This window comes from Trachypithecus francoisi, unplaced genomic scaffold (assembly GCF_009764315.1).
Source record: "Trachypithecus francoisi isolate TF-2019V2 unplaced genomic scaffold, Tfra_2.0 Lachesis_group12, whole genome shotgun sequence".
NCBI classification, from domain to species: Eukaryota; Metazoa; Chordata; class Mammalia; order Primates; family Cercopithecidae; genus Trachypithecus; species Trachypithecus francoisi.
In genome coordinates this window covers 81674192-81691931 of record NW_022681457.1, presented here as the reverse complement: position 1 = coordinate 81691931, position 17740 = coordinate 81674192, and the positions used below count along the sequence as shown (strand labels likewise).

At 41.1% G+C, this 17740-nt stretch overlaps 1 long non-coding RNA gene across 1 annotated transcript in view; it reads right to left on the bottom strand.

Annotated features, from left to right (window-relative positions):
• Window positions 1-3008: 3008 nt before the first annotated feature.
• LOC117092753 overlaps window positions 3009-17740 on the bottom strand; it is a 36716-nt gene continuing 21984 nt past the window's right edge. Inside the window, exon 3 of the long non-coding RNA XR_004440899.1 lies at window positions 3009-3023. This is a non-coding gene — a long non-coding RNA (uncharacterized LOC117092753). The remainder of the gene's footprint in view (window positions 3024-17740) is intronic.

The following is a 17740-nucleotide window of genomic DNA, read 5'->3' as shown; positions in this document are numbered from 1 at the left end:
TCTTCCCTTGGTGTCTGATCATAGTGGGGACGCCTGCCTTGATCATTCACCCACACTCCCTTTGTGGCAGGTCAATTGCAGGGATGCTTGCTTTGCCTGCTCACTCACATTACAGCCCAGGACTCAGAGATGCCTACTGCAAGCCTGGTAGGTGCCCACCTCCATTTCTCCATGTCTCTACCTTCCTCTTTAAAGTTACCTTCTCCACTATGGGCAACCTTCCGCCATCCATTCCTCCCTCTTCCCCCTTAGCCTGTGTTCTTAAAAACCTAAAGCCCCTTTGACTAACACCTGACCTAAAATCTAAACATCTTATTTTCTTCTGTAATACTGCTTGACCCCAGTACAAACTTGACAGTAGTTCCAAGTGGCCAGAGAATGGCACTTTCGATTTGTCTATCCTTTACGACCTAGACAATTTTTGTTGAAAATTGGGCAAATGGTCTGAGATGCCTTATGTCCAGGCCTGTTTTATACTTCCCTCCCTCCCTAGTCTCTGCTCCCAATGCAACTTGTCCCAGATTTTCCTTCTTTCTCTCCCGTCTGCTGCTTCAGTCTCCATCCCAAGTTCAGAGTCCTCCAAATTCTCCTTTTCCAGTGACCCCTCTGACGTCTCTCCTCCTTCCCTGGCTGCTCCTCACCAGGCTGAATTGGGTTCCAATTCTTCCACAGCCTCTGCTCCCCAACCCTATAACTCTTCTATTATCACCCCTCCTCACACCTGGTCGGCTTACAGGTTCGTTCCGTGACTAGCTCTCCCCCACCTGCCCAACAATTTCCTCTTAGAGAGGTGACTGGAGCTGAAGGCATAGTCAGGGTACATGTGCCTTTTTCCTATTAGACCTCTACTAGATCAGCCAGCATTTAGGCTCTTTCTCATCAGACCCCACTAAATACGTACAGGAATTCCAATATTTAACTCTGTCCTACAATTTAACCTGGAATGACTTAAATGTCATCCTGACTTCTACCCTCTCCCCAGATGAGCGAGGAAGAGTTTATACCCTAGCCCAGTCTCACTCTGACAACTGCCGGTGTCATTAGCCAGGCCTCCAAGAAGGCACCAGGGCAGTTCCCCAGGAGGATCCCCAGTGGGGATACCAAACAGGCTCCCAAGATATATCTAGACAAGATTACATGGTCTCTTGCCTAGTTGAGGGGCTTAAAAAGGACAGCATACAAAGTTGTTAATTATGACAAACTTAAGCCACTCAAGGTAAGGACGAAAACCCAGCTCAGTTTATGGCCCGCTTGGTGGCTACCCTCAGACGCTTTACAGCCCCGGACCCAGAAGGGCCAGAAGGCCATCTTACTCTTTTTTTTTTTTGAGACGGAGTCTCACTCTGTCGCCCAGGCTAGAGTGCAGTGGCACAATCTCGGCTCACTGCAAGCTCGACCTCCCAGGTTCCCACTATTCTCCTGCCTTAGCCTCCCAACTAGCTGGGACTACAGGCGCCCACTACCACGCCCAGCTAATTTTTTGTATTTTTAGTAGAGACGGGGTTTCACTGTGTTAACCAGGATGGTCTCGATCTCCTGACCTCGTGATCCACTCGCCTTGGCCTCCCAAAGGGCTGGGATTACAGGCATGAGCCACCGTGCCCAGCCAGCTTACTCTTAATATGCATTTTATTACCCAGTCCGCTCCTGACAGGAAAAAAACCCAAAAACTAGATTGCAGCCCTCAAACCCCACAACAAGACTTAATTAACCTCGCCTTCAAGGTGTTTTACAATAGAGAAGAGACAGCCAAGCAACAACAACATATTTCAGAGCTGCAACTGTTTGCCTTCGCTGTAAGACAAACCCCAGCCATGCCTACAGTACACAAAAACCTCAAAACAACAAAACCGCAGCCCCCAGGCACTCCTTCAAAACCTCCTTATGGACCTTGCTTCAAATGACAGAAGCCTGGCCACTGGGCCTTGGAAGGCCTGCAGCCCAGGATTTCTCCTAAGCCTTGTCCTGTCTGTGTGGGACTCCACTGGAAGTCAGACTATCCAACTCAGATTACAGCTGCTCCTAGACCTGCTGGAGCAAAAACCCAAGGCTGTCTGGCTGACTCCTTCCCAGGTCTCCTCGGCTTAACAGCTGAAGAGTGATGCTGCCTGATCATCTCAAAAGCCCCCTGGACCATCACGGACGCCGAGCTTTGGATAACTCTTACAGTGGAGGAAGACAGGAATGTCAGGCCTCTGAGCCCAAACTAAGCCATCATAACCTCTGTGACCTACACATGTACATCCAGATGGCCTGGAGCAACTGAAAAATCACAAAAGAAGTGAAACAACCAGTTCCTGCCTTAACAGATGACATTCCACCATTGTGATTTGTTCCTGCCCCACCCTAACTAATGAATCAACCTTGTGACATTCCTGCCCTGGACAATGAGTCTCAGGAGCACCCCACCAAGCACCTTGTGATCCCTGCTTCTGCCCACAAGAGATAACCACCTTTAACTGTAATTTTCCACTACCTACCCAAATCCTGTAAAACTTCCCCACCCCATCTCCCTTTGCTGACTCAACCCACTTGCATCCAAGTGAATAAACAGCCTCGTTGCTCACACAAAGCCTGTTTGATGGTCTCTTCACATGGCTGCATGTAACACTCACTGTGGTGCCCAGGCTGGTGTTGAACTCCTGGGCTCAAGAGATCCTCCTGCCTCAGTCTTCCAAAGTGCTGGGATTACAAGCGTGAGCCACTGTGCCCAGCCTGCATCTTACTATATAGATGGTGTCTTACCATCACCAGAGATCTTTTTTCTTCCACATTGCAATAATTACTCCAAAATTGCAGTGTGTCTTACAATTAATGTTTTGGATTAAATGAAATATCACATAAGAAAGAGATGAGATGGTGATATCAGCAAGATGGTGCAATAGGAGGTAGGTGTCAGCCTCCATTTCCCCCACAGAAACACTGACTTAATATACAGACCAAAATACCTTTATTTTGGTAGAATTCTAAAAACCTATTAGGTTTTACAACCCCAGGCAAGCACGAAGCCAAAAAGAACCACACTGAAACAGGTAAGGAGCCATTTCACTTTATCTGTGACTGTCCTTTCCTCAAACCAGCACAGCTCAGCTTGGGTCACAGGTTCTTCCTTGGGGGAAAGAGAAGAGCAGAACATACATCTAATGTTCTGGCCTTTTGGAGGGCTGCCTGTGGACTGGTTTCTTTTCTTGCATAACTTGATGTACTAACGGAACTGGAATATTCTGGATGCCTGGGGGCCACTGAAAGCAAGGGAGAATAGAGTTGGGAAGTACATCTTGCTGCAACACTGGAGGGCCTGTAGTGCCAGAGCCAGAGGTCAACACACTCAGCACAATTGAGAGAAGGCCCCCAATTTGTGGCTTCTCTCTTGGGAAGGAAGGAGAAGAGCAGAACATGTGTTAGTATTCTGCCTTTTGGGAGAACTGCCTAAGGGACTGGTATTTGTCACCTAATTTGGGGTGCTAATGGGGAGCCAACATAATTTGAATGCCTGGGGGCCACTGAGCACAAAGGAGAGCAGGGAGACTTGCTGCAGTACTACCAGAGAACCTGCAGTACCTCAGACAGACACTAGAAAGAACAGGAAATTATGCACTTCTGAAAGTAACAACAAACTGGCAAAGGTCTATAATTGGGAAATTGCAAGCATGAGCCCGGAGAAGTAACATCCCCACCGAAAGGATTCGGAGGTTCCCAGAATCTACCATGGCTGCTTATTGAAGCCAAGACCCTATTGAAGGTCTTTGTCTGTATGAAGCCAGTCTGTGAAAAATCAGAAAAACAATGTGTGAATGAAATGAGAATGTCAATAGAGACAGAAACAAAGAACCAAACAAATTCTGAAACCGAAGAATACAATAACTGAATTGAAAAATTCACTACAGGGGTTCAACAGCAGACTGAAGCAGAAGGAAGAATCAGGTAACTTGAAGACAGATTGAACTTAGTGAATCAGAGGAGCAAAAAGAAAAAAAAGAATGAAGAAAAATTTAAAAATCCCAAGGGATTTATGGGATACCATCTAGTGGATCAATATACACATTATGTGAGTTCCAGAAGAAGAGGGAGAGAAAGGGATTGAGAATGTAATTGAAGAAATAATGACCCAAATTTCCAAAATCTGAGGAATGAAATGGACATCCAATCCCAAGAAGCTCAAAGAACTCCAATTAAGATGAACCAAAGAGGTCCACAATAAGGAGCACACATTACAATCAAACTGTCAGCAGTCAAAGACAAAGTCTTGAAGCTAGCAGGAAAAAAGCAAGTCATTGCGTACAAGGAAACTTTATAAAATTATCAGGGAGTTTCTCAGCAGAAACCTTATAGGCAAGAGGGAATGTGATGGTGTAGTTAAAGTGCTGAAAGAAACACACACACACACACACACACACACACACACCCTGCCAAACAAGAACACTACATCCAGCAAAACTGTCCTTCAAAAATGAAAGAGAGGCAGGTATGGTTACTCATGCCTATAATCCTAGCACTTTGGGAGGCTAAGGCAGGAGGATTGCTTGAGGTCAGGAGTTTGAGAATAACCTGGACAACATAGCAAGACCCTATCTCTACACACACACACAAAGCTGGTGTGATGGCATGAACCTGTACTCCTAGCTACTCAAGAGGTTGAGGTGGGAAGATCACGTAAGCCCAGGAATTTGAGGTTAGAGTGAGCTATGATCATGCTACTGCCTTCCAACCTGGGTGATGGCAAGACAATGCTAAAAAAAAAAAAAAGAGAGAGAAAGAAAGAAAAAAAGAAAAAAAAAAAAAGAAAAGAAAAGCTTACTAAGATAAGCAAAAGCTTAGGGAATTCATTCCCACAACACCTGCCTTACAGGAAATGTTAGGATGAGTCCTCAGATTTAAACTAAAGGATGCTAGACAGCAACACAAACATGTACAAAAATACAAAAATACACAACTCACTAGTAAAGGTATATCTATAGCTAAATACAGAATACTGTAATACTGTAATGTTGGTATGTAAATCCCTTAATAACTGGTATATAATTTAAGAGAGAAAAACACAAAAACTCAAACTGCATTGATGCATACAAAGTATAAAAAGATGTAATTTGTGACATTGATAAAGTGGGGGAGAGGTAAAGGAGTAGAGTTCAATGTAATTGAAATTGTTATTAGCTTAAAATAGATTGTTATAACTATAAGATGTTTATGTAAACCTCATGGTAGCCATGAAGAAAATATCCATAGAAGATGCACAGGAAAAAAATGAGAAAAGAATCAAAGCAAGTCAACACACACACAAAAATCAGTGAAACACAAAGGAAGGGCACCAAGAGAAGAAAAGAGAGACAAAATAACTACGAGACAGACAGAAATAATAATAAAGTGGCAATGATAAGTTCTTTCCTATCAGTAATTACTTTAAATTTAAGTGGATTAATCTCTGCAATTAAAAGACATAGTGCAGCTGAGTGAATAAAAATAATTCTGGTTTCTAGTTCCATGTGTAAGGAGCTTAGAAGTCACCCCTCTGTTTTAGCAATAAGTAAAAGCTGAACAAACTAAAAGATCAACAGCTCTTCTTAGATCCATAAAAGAAGTGAGGTCACAGGGCAAATCATTGCCCTTGAAACTGGAGAGACAGGTAGATACAGAGAATCACAACATACCACAACAGAAACCTGTGTGGAAACCAGTGCCAGGGTAGGAAAACCTAAACTGTAACTGATGAACTTCTGGAACATTTGGAGAGCTCCCAAGGGACTGGTACTTGAAATTCTGTAGAGCTCCTTGTTTCATTTAGGACTTTCACTCCATTCCTTTTCTAAGAAGGGTCTTTCTCTTTCTTATCAGTGAAAGGAACAAGTCTGTCCTTCCTGGTTTTCTGTTAAGCTAAGCCCATTTCATTTTAGCTCCTTCTTGAATTCCAGCCAGCTAAGACTTTCCTCTGGAATAAGTCTCAGAGGACTGCAGTGTCCTGACACCAGCTAGAACCAGTGATGTGGCCATTTTCCTGGCACCTGAGACCACTCAGTACCCTACACCCCAGGGAACAGACAGCCCAGCACATCAGGGAGATTGCCCCCAGGACATAAGGAGCCAAAGTTCATGTCACTCAGTCTGAGAGCTGCCTGCCCAGGGCCACCATCACTGACAGCAACTCTGCCCCCTTTAGCAGAGGGGCCACACACTGCCTGGGGGCCCAAGGACTGAACTGCTTGGGGCTGCTGCTACCACTGCCACCATTGGTGCCAGTGCACATGCCATCTTGGGGCCAAGGACCGGCCCACCAAGGGCAGCCATCTCTACCACCAGCACCTGTGCATGCTGTCCAGGGACCAGAGGACAATCCGTTTAGGGTCACTGCTGCCACTACTGATACTCGCATGCACTGCCTGGGTATCTGAGGACTGGCCCACCCAGAATCCATATCTAAAGCAAAACTTCACCACAACCTTCACAAACAACTACAGCCTAAGTCAATGAGGAACTTGGAAATACTGGTGACACTGATTACAGCTTTAGGAATCATACAGACACTACACTATAACGCTCACTCAGAACCAAAACTGAACAACCCTACCCAATTGATACTATAGATACATCTACAGGAAAAAGTCTTCCCCTATGAAAGCTACTTCATAAAATTGGAAGAAGTGACTATTATACTAGATGCATAGATATCAACATAGAGACACAATAAACAAACAAAAAAGGCAAGGAAACATGACACCTCTAAAGGAACACAATAATTATTCAATAATAGACCCCAAAGAAAAGGAAGTCTATGAAATGCCTTAAAAGGGATTCAAAATAATGATGTTAAGGAAATTCAGGAAGCCGGGCACAGTGGCTCATGCCTGTAATCCCAGTACTTTGGGAGGCCAATGCGGGTGGATCACTTGAGGCCAAAAGTTCGAGACCTGCCTGGCCAACATGGCGAAACCTCATCTCTACTAAAAATACAAAAAAATTAGCTGGGCATGATAGTGCATGCCTGTAATCTCAGCTACTTGAGAGGCTGAGGCACAAGAATTGCTTGAATCCAGGAAGCAGAGGTAACAGCAAGCTAAGATCGTGTGCCACTGCACTCCAGCCTGGGTGACAGAGTGAGACTCAATAAAAAAAAAAAAAAGAAAGAGAGAAAGAAGAAAGAGAGAGAAAGAGAAAGAAAGAAAGAGAGAGAGAAAGAAAGAAAGAAAAAGGAAGGAAGGAAGAAAGAGAGAGAAAGAGAGAAAGAAAGGAAGGAAGGAAGGAAGGAAGAAAGGAGCCTATATGACATATAGGATATCATCAAGAAAATAAACATTTGTGTTTTTGGTAGTCCAGAAGAAGAGCTGGCAAAGGCATAGAAAACCTACTTAATGAAATAATCACTGGAAATGTCTCAAGTCTTGAGAGAGAAATATAAACAACCAGATATGGAAAGCTCAAAAGTCTCCAGATAGATTCAACCACAAAATGTCCTTTCTGAGACATATTAAAAACTGTCAAAAGTCAAAGACAAAGAGAATTCTAAAAACAAGAGAAAAGCATCAAGTAGTATATATAAGGGAATTCCCATCACAGTAACAACAGCATAAACCTTACAAACCAGGAGAGAAAGGACACATATATTCAAAGTGCTAAAGGAAAAAACAAAACAAAACTACTAGCCAAAAGTATACCAAAAGTATCCTTCAGAAATGGAGAAATAAAGTTTTTCTCACGTAAGCAAAAATTGAGGGGCTTCATCACCACTAGACTGGTCCTAAAAGAAATGCTTAAGGGACTTCTACATCTGCAAGCAAAAAGATGATATCAACACTTATGAAAACACAGAGAGGTATAAAACTCACTGGTAGAGTTGATATACAAATAAAAAAAGAATTGGCCGGGCGCGGTGGCTCAAGCCTGTAATCCCAGCACTTTGGGAGGCCGAGACGGGCGGATCACGAGGTCAGGAGATCGAGGCCATCCTGGCTAACATGGTGAAACCCCGTCTCTACTAAAAAAAATACAAAAAACTAGCCGGGCGAGGTGGCGAGCGCCTGTAGTCCCAGCTACTCGGGAGGCTGAGGCAGGAGAATGGCGTAAACCCGGGAGGCAGAGCTTGCAGTGAGCTGAGATCCGGCCACTGCACTCCAGCCTGGGCGACAGAGCCAGACTCTGTCTCAAAAAAAAAAAAAAAAAAAAAAAAGAATCAAACATTATCACTACAGAAAACCACCAAATTGCAAGAATAAACAATAAGAAAGGAGCAAACGATATATAAAACAATCAGAAAACAATTACAAAATGACGAGAGTAAATCCTCACCTATCAATAGCAACCCTGAATATAAATGTTTCAAATTCTTCAATTAAAACGTATAGAAAAGCTGGATGGATTAGGAAAAAAAAAAAAAAAAGGCCGAACTATATGCTGCTTACAAGAAAGTCACTTCACCTTTAAACATGTAATAGACTGAAAGTGAAGGGAGGGGAAAAGATATTCTACACAAACGGAAACCAAAAGCACGCGAGAATAGCTATACTTTTATCAGACAAAATACACTTTAAGTAAAAAAACAGAGACAAAGGTCATTATATAATGATAAAGGAATCAATTCAGAAAGAAGATTGTGAATATATATGCATGCAACACCAGAACACCCAGATATGTAAAGTGTATTAGAGCTAAAGAGAGACCACAATACAATAATAGATGGGGACTCCAACACCCCACTGTCAACATTGGACAGATCATCTGGACAGAAAATCAACAAGGTAATATCAGAACTGGAAATTAATTTTTCTATTTTTTTCCTTCTCCTTCCTTTACATAGAAATATGTTTTTCTATGTTTAACTTTAACCTATTAACATTTATCTATAGCTGGTTTGATTTTTCTCTCTTTTTTTTCTCTTTTCTTTTTTCTGACCACAAAGATCCAGAAGATATCTACAGTTGGTTTGAAAGTTATATTTTATACTTCTGGAGGTTTCCCCTAACTTACCTACACTCACATTTATACTTTTTATATACATAATCACAAGGTCCCACAATAGGCTGTCTGCAAGCTGAGGAGCGAGGAGAGCCAGTCCAAGTCCTAAAACTGAAGAACCTGGAGTCCAGTGTTTGAGGGCAGGAAGCATCCAACATAGCAGAAAGATGTAGCCTGTGGTCATTTCTCCAGTGCCAGAATGCATAATTGGCATAGACATACTTAGCAGCTGGCAGAACCCCCACATTGGCTCCCTGACTGGTAGGGTGAGGGCTATTATGGTGGGAAAGGCCAAATGGAAGCCATTAGAGCTGCCATTAGAGCCATTAGAGCTCCACAGATTAGAAATGGAATCTGTGGATTCTAATGGAAGCCATTAGAGCTCCACAGATTAGAAACTAATCTGTGGAGATTAGTTTCACCATCAAGGACTTGAAAGATGCAGGAGTGGTGATTCTCACCACATCCTCGTTTAACTCTCTTATTTGACTTATGCAGAGGACAGATGGATCTTGGAGAATGACAGTGGATTATCGTAAGCTTAACCAAGTCATGACTCCAATTGCAGCTGCTGTACCAGATGTGGTTTCATTGCTTGAGCAAATTAACACATCTCCTGGTACCTAGTATGCAGCCATTGATTTGGCAAATGCTTTTTCTCCATACCTGTCCATAAGGGCCACAAGAAACAATTTGCCTTCAGTTAGCAGGGCCAGCAATATACCTTTAGTGTCCTACCTCAGTGGTATATCAAGTCTCCAGCTTTGTGTCATAATCTTGTTTGGAGAGACTTTGATCGATTTTCTTTTCCACAAGATATCACACTAGTCCATTACATTTATATCATTATGCTGATTGGATCCAGTGAGTGAGAAGTAGCAAACACACTGGCCTTATTGGTGAGACATTTGTGAATCTTAAGAGGCTCATATATCTACTCAAATTGTGGTAGAAGTTTCCATTCTTGCAACCTGAGTTAGGTTGCAAACTTTGACCAGATGAATTACAGAAGGGTGCAATTTGAATCCTGTAGAAGGATATGGACTAGAAGGCCCCTGTTGTCATGGTGACTATGAAAACGACTCACTGTATCCAGATGTAGCTCAGGTAGAATCATTCTGGAAGCCTGCAAAGCTCAGATCCTGCTCCCCAATGTCAAATCTCTAACCAATTGTGTTGTGTTAACAAATTTTCAACTCTATATCTTCAACTTGTTTAAGATGTCAACCTCAGTTTTCCTGACAAGGTAACTATCTCACAGCCATGAACTGTTGAGCCAGTCACCTCAGCTTGGCCCCCTGAGTTGGTAACTCTATCATGGTTGTGAATTCTTGACCTAGTAATCCGAACTCCCTGGAGATGCTAGAACTCAGTGAGTAAGTGACTTTTCAAACCTGAAAAGGCTTAGAATTAAAAACAGAGATGATAAATAAATCAAACCTATTATGTTAATAATTTTGTGTTTATAATAAGTTCATATGTGGGGGAGTATGGTACTTAAAGTGTAATTTTAATGTAATATGGCATATTGAAGAATCCAATAGATTAACTTAATTTGATCAATTAGACCTGTGGGTGTATGAAAATTTAATTAGGGTTATAAATAGTATTAGAATACTTGACAATTAGACCTAATAAATTTGCATGTTTAATATACATAATAACTTTTAGTTGAGTACTTGGGAAGGATTTGCTTATCAGGGATGGAAATTTTTTGTTTTTTTTTTTTAATTTATAATTAAAAAATTTTTTTTCCATAGGTTTTTGGGGTACAAGTGGTGTTTGGTTACATGAGTAAGTTCTTTAATGGTGATTTGTGAGATTTTGGTGCACCCATCACCCGAGCAGTATACACTGCACCCTGTTTGTTATCTTTTATCCCTTACCCCCTCCCACCCTTCTCCCTAAGTCCCCAAAGTCCATTGTATCATTCTTATGCCTTTGTATCCTCACAGCTTAGCTCCCACATATCAGTGAGAGCATACAATGTTTGGTTTTCTATTCCTAAGTTACTTCACTTAGAATAACAGTCTCCAATCTCATCCAGGTCGCTGCAAATGCTGTTAATTCATTCCTTTTTCTAGGTGAGTAGTATTCCATTGCATATATATGCCACAGTTTCTTTATTCACTCATCGATTGATTTTGTATAAGGTGAGATATGAAGATCCAGTTTCATTCTCCTGCTTGTGGCTAGCTAGTTATCCCCATGCCATGTGGTGAAAAGGGTGTCCTTTCCCCACCTTATGTTTTTGTTTGCTTTGTTGAAGATCAGTTGGCTGTAAGTTTTTGGATTTATTTTTGTGTTCTCTATTCTGTTCCATTGGTCTATGTACCTATTTTTATACCAGTACTATGCTATTTTGGTGACTATGGCCTTATAGTATAGTTTGAAATCAGGGAGTGTGATGCCTCCAGATTTGTTCTTTTTGCTTAGTCTTGGTTTGTCTATGTGGGCTCTTTATTGGTTCCATATGAATTTTAGAATTTTTAAAATAATTCTGTGACAAATGATAGTGGTATTTTGATGGGAATTGCATTGAATTTGTAGATTCCTTTTGGCAGTATGGTCATTTTCACAATATTGATTCTACCCATCCATGAGCATTGGATGTGTTTCCACTTGTTTGTGTTATTTATGATTTGTTTTAGCAGTGTTTGTAGTTTGCCTTGTAGAGGTCTTTTGCTTCCTTGGTTATGTATATTCCTAAGTATTTTATTTATTTATTTATTTTTGCAGCTATTGTAAAAGGGATTGAGTTCTTGATTTGGTTCTCTGCTTGGTTGCTGTTGGTACTGATTTGTGTACATTAACCTTGTATCCAGAAACTTTGCTGAATTCTTTAATGAGTTCAAGGAGCTTTCTGCAGGGCTCTTTGGGTTTTTGAGGTAAACAATCATATCGTCAGCAATGGTGACAGTTTGACTTCCTCTTTACCAATTTGGATGCCCTTTATTTCTTTCTCTTGTCTGATTGTTCTGGCTAGGACTTCCAGTACTATGTTGAAGAGAAATAGTGAGAGTGGGCATCCTTGTCTTGTTCCAGTTCTCAGAGGGAATGCTTTCAACTTTTCCCCATTCAGTATTATGTCGGCTGTGGGTTTGTCATAGATGGTTTTTATCACATTGAGATATGTCCCTTGTATGCTGATTTTGCTGAGTGTTTTAATCATAAATGGATCCTGGATTTTGTCAAATGCTTTTTCTGCCTCTATTGAGATGATCATGTGATTTTTGTTTTTAATTCTGTTTATGTGATGTATCACATTTATTGACTTGCCTATGTTAAACCATCCTTGCATCCCTGATATGAAACCCACCTGATCATGGTGGATTATCTTTTTGATATGTAGTTGGATTCAGTTAGCTAGTATTTTGTTAAGGATTTTAGCATATATGCTAATCAGGGATATCAGTCTGCAGTTTTCTTTTTTGGTTATGTCCTTTCCTGGTCTTGGTATTAGGGTGATGCTGGCTTCATAGAAAGAATTAGGGAGGGTTCCTTCTTTCTCTATCTTGTAGAATAGTGTCAAAAGGATTGGTATCAATTCTTCTTTGAATGCCCGGTAGAATTCTCCTCTGAATTTGTCTGGTCCTGTACTTTTTTGTTGTTGTTGGTAACTTTCTAATTACCACTTTAATCTTGCTGCTTGCTATTGGTTTGTTCAGGGTATATAATTCTTTCTGATTTAGCTAGGAGGGTTGTACTTTTCCAGGAATTTATCCATCTCCTCTAGGTTTTCTAGTTTATGTGCATAAAGGTGTTCATAGTAGCCTTGAATGATCTTTTGTATTTCTGTGGTGTCAGTTGTAGTATCTCCCATTTCATTTCTTATTGAGGTTGTTTGGATTTTCTCTCTTTTTTTCTTGGTTAATCTTGCTAATGATCTATCAATTTTATTTATCTTTTCAAAGAACCATTTTCTTGTTTCATTTATCTTTTGTATTTTTTTTGTTTCAATTTCATTTAATTCTGCTCTGATCTTGGTTATTTCCTTTCTTCTACTGAATTTGGGTTTGGTTTGTTCTTGTTTCTCTAGTTCCTTGAAGTGTGACCTTAGAATGTCAGTTTGTGCTCTTTCAGTCTTTCTGATGTAGGCATTTAGGGCTATGAACTTTCCTCTTAGCACTGCCTTTACTGTATCCCAGAGGTTTTAATAGGTTGTGTCATTATTGTTGTTCAGTTCAAAGAATTTTTAAATTTCCATCTTGATTTTGTTTTTGACCCAGTGATCATTCAGGAGCAGTTTATTTAATTTCAATGTATTTGCATGGTTTTGAAGGTTTCTTTAGGAGATGATTTCCAGTTTTATTCCACTGTGGTCTGAGAGAGTGCTTAACATAATTTCAATTTTCTTAAATTTATTGAGGCTCCTTTTGTGGCCTATCATACGGTCTGTCTTGGAGAAAGGTCCATGCACTGTTGTATAGGATGTGTATTCTGGGGTTGTTGGATGGAATATTCTGTATATATCTGTTAATTACATTTGTTCCAAGGTATAGTTTAAATTCATTGATTTTTTGTTGACTTTCTGTCTTGACCTATCTAGTGCTGTCAGTGGAGTATTCAAGTCCCCTACTATTATTGTGTTGGTGTCTATCTCATTTCTTAGGTCTATTAGTAATTGTTTTACAGATTTGGGAGCCCCAGTGTTAGGTGCATATATGTTTAGAATTGTGATATTTTCCTGTTGAATAAGGCTTTTTACCATTATATAATGTCTCTCTTTGTCTTTTTTTAACTGCTGTTGCTTTAAAGTTTGTTTCGTCTGATATAAGAATAGCTACCCCTGCTCGCTTTTGGTGTCCATTTGCATGAAATGCCTTTTCCCACCCATTTACTTTAAGTTTATGTGAGTCCTTATATGTTAGGTGAGTCTCTTGAAGGTAGCAGATAATTGGTTGGTTAATTCTTATCCATTCTGCGATTCTGTATCTTTTAAGTGGAGCATTTAGGCCATTTACATTCAATATTAGTATTGCGATGTGAGGTACCATTCCATTCATCATGCTATTTGTTGCCTGTGTACCTTGTTGTTGTTGTTTTATAGGTCCTGTGAGATTTATGCTTTAAAGAGGTTTTGTTTTCATGTGTTTCCAGGATTTGTTTCAAGATTTAGAACTCCTTTGAGCAGTTCTTATAGTGGTGGCTTGGTAATGGCAAATTCTCTCAGCATTTGTCTAAAAAAGACTGTATCTTTCCTTCTGTATGGTGCTTAGTTTTGCTGGATACAAAATTCTTGGCTGATAATTGTTTGATTTGAGGAGGCTGAAGATAGGGCCCCAATCCCTTCTAACTTATAGGGTTTCTGCTGAGAAATCTGCTGTTAATCTGATAAGTTTTCCCTTATAGGCTACGTGGTGCTTTTGTCTCACAGCTCTTAGGATTTTTTCCTTCATTTTAACTTTGGATAACCTGATGACAATGTGCCCAGGTGACGATATTTTGCAATGAACTTCCCAGTTGTTCTTTGCACTTCTTGTATTTGGATGTCTAGGTCTCTACCAAGGCTGGGGAAGTTTTCCTTGATTATTCCCCCAAATACGTTTTCCAAACTTTTAGATTTCTCTTCTTGCTCAGGAACACCAACTATTCTTAGGTTTGGTGGTTTAACATAATCCCAGACTTCTTGAAGTCTTTATTCATGTTTTCTTATTCTTTTTTCTTTGTCTTTGTTGGATTGGATTAATTTGAAGACCTTGTCTTTGAACTCTGAATTTCTTTCTTCTACTTGTTCAATTTTATTGCTGAGGCTTTCCAGAGCATTTTGCATTTCTCTAAGTGTGTCCAATGTTTCCTGAAGTTTTGATTTTTTTTTTTTATGCTATCTATTTTCTCGAATATTTCCGTCTTCACTTCTTGTATTGTCTTTTGGATTTCCTTGCATGGGGCTTCACCTTTCTCTGGTGCCTCCCTGATTAGCTTAATAACTAACCTCCTGAATTCTTTTTCAGGTAAATCAAGGATTTCTTTTTGGTTTGGATTCGTTGCTGGTGAGCTACTGTGACTTCTGGGGGGTGTTTAAGAGTCTTGTTTTGTCATATTACAGGGTTGCTTTTATGGTTCCTTCTCATTTGGGTAGGCTCTGTCAAAGGGAAGGTCTAGGGCTAGAGGCAGTTGTTCAGATTCTTTTGTCCAATGGGGTGTTCCTTTGATGTAGTACTTTCCCCCCTTCTGTATGGATGTGGCTTCCTGAGAGCCGAGCTGTAGTGATTGTCATCTCTCTTCCGGGTCTAGTCATCCAGCAAGTCTACCAGGCTCTGTGGTAATACTGGGGGTTATCTTCACAGAGTCCTGTGATGTGAACCACCTTTGGGTCTCTCAGCTGTGGATATCAGCTCCTGTTCCAGTGGAGGTGGCAGGGTGGTGAAATGGACTCTATGAGGGTTCTTAGCTTTTGTGGCTTAATGCTCTATTTTTGTGCTGGCTGGCCTTCTGCTGGGAGGTGGTGCTTTCTAGAGAGCATCAACTGTGGTAGTATGAAGAGGAACTGGTGGTGGGTGGGGCCCTAGAACTCTCAAGAGTATATGTCCTTTGTCTTCAGCTACCAGGGTGGGTAGGGAAGGACCATCAGTGCGGGCAGGGCTAGGGATATCTGAGCTCAGACTCTCCTTGGGTGGGTTTTGCTGTGGCTTCTGTGGGGGATGGAAGTGAGGTTCCCAGGTCAATGGAGCTATGTTCCTAGAAGGATTATGGCTGCCTCTGCTGAGTCACACAGGTTGTCCGGGAAGTGGGGGAAAGCTGGCAGTCACAAGCCTCATCCAGCTCCCACACAATCCAAAGGGCCAGTCTCACTCCCACTATGCCCCGCTAATGGCACCGAGTCTGTTTCCAGGCAATGGGTAAGCAGGGCTGGGGACTTGCCCCAGGCTACCTGCCTCCCAGGTTTGAAAGAAAAGGGCTTGAGTTCTTCCCCAACCCGTGAAGTCTGCAAGCAGGATTCACACCCTCCCCCAAGTTCTGGTCAGGAGGCTTCTTAAATGCTTCAAATTGTTACAAAGTGCATCTGGAGACTTCTCTCTGTGGCATTTTTCCTGCACCTCTGGCCACCCTCTCAAACAAGTCCTCTGATGCCAGGCAGGAATGGCCTGCTTGGGGACTCAGCGAGCTCCCAGGGCCTTTCCCACTGCTTCTTCTACCCCTGTATTTCACTCGGCTCTCTAAATTGACTCAGCTCCAAGTAAGGTCGAAATCTTCTCCCAAAAACTAGATCTTCAGTTTCCCTAGTGGTGGCATGTGTTCAGGGGCAGAGGATCTCCCTTTCCCACTTCCGCAGTTTGGGCACTCACAGTATTTGGGGTGTCTCCGAGGTCCTGCAGGAGCAGTTCACTTCCTTCAGAGGGTCTGTGGGTCCTCACAGGATTCCTGACTTATTCCTGCAGTCATTCTGGAGCTAAAATTCACCATGCGAGCCTCCACATGCTGCTCTGTCCATCAGAGTCAGAGTTGCAATCTAGTCCTGCCTCCTCAGTGATGGAACTTGACTGGTTAGGCATATGACAGGTATAAAATGAAAAAAGAATATATGAAATTTACAAATTCAGTTTAAAATTCTAATATAATCATGTTGCATAAGCTTATAAGTGAGACTGTTTAAAAGAGTTTAGATAGTTCTACCTGAGTTACTTGAACAATGATAAAAGATCCCCTTAAACTTAATTATTATTTTATATAAGCTCAGTTTATAAGTATACTATTCTATCTGTAAATCTATATAATAGATTATATATAATAGACTTACAGATAGAATAGTATACTTATGAACTGAATTTTAAGACTTAAATAAACCTAGGTATTGAGTTTTAAATTAATAATTAAATATTAATTTAAAACCTAAGCTGCTGTAAGTAGTCTTTTTGTGCTCACAGAATCTGCCCTCAGATATGAAAAAAAAAATTGCATGACACTATTGTTATCTACATTTAACAGATGAAGAAACTAACACTCAGAAAGGTTAAGAAGCCAGAGTCAGCTCCATGAATGTCTGGCTCTAAAACCTGTGTCCCTACTTAACATATGGCTTCCTTGACTGACCAACTCCCTAAAGAGCCAGGTGACTTGGGAACAATTAAGTAAAATGTTTTGAAGTAACTTTACCAAGGTCTGATTACATGTATTATAGATTGATTTTATAGCTAAGCAGTCAATTTCAGCTTAAGAAAAGAGCATTTTTTGGCTCATGGAGCTGAAAAGTTTGACTTCAGACATGGTAGTGTCAGATATGGTAGCTACGGACTGTGTTGGCTCCATTCAGAGAGAGGCTTTCTTTCCCTTTGTGCTACAAGACGGCTGGAGCTATCCCTCTGGGCTAAAGTACAGCTAAAACATGGACTGCCTCTCTTCTAATTGTTCTCACAAAAGAATCATTTCATCTCGCTGATATGAGTAGGTCATGGGTCCATTCTGGAACTGATCACTGTGACCAGGGGAAGGTGATGCTTTAATGGTCATGCCTGGGGTCAGAAGTTGACCCTTGGAGTTTGGGGTGGAGTTAACTATTACATAAACATATGGACTGAGAGTAGGGAAGGAGCGACCTTCCTTGAAAAGGGTGATTGGATGGCAGGCAGCCAAAATAGATGCCCACTATAGGGGGCAACCTTACCTCTTTTACTTTAAAGTTCTTTGTAGTACCTCACTATATCATTCATATTTACTGCTGACATTTACTCTTTCTTTTGGCCAAGAATCATGATACTACACTATAACTTAATTGAGTGTCATTTATTTCTCCTGTGACTGCATGGCGAAGGCAAGGGATATCTATATTGTTTTTCTTCAGTGACCTACGTAAATG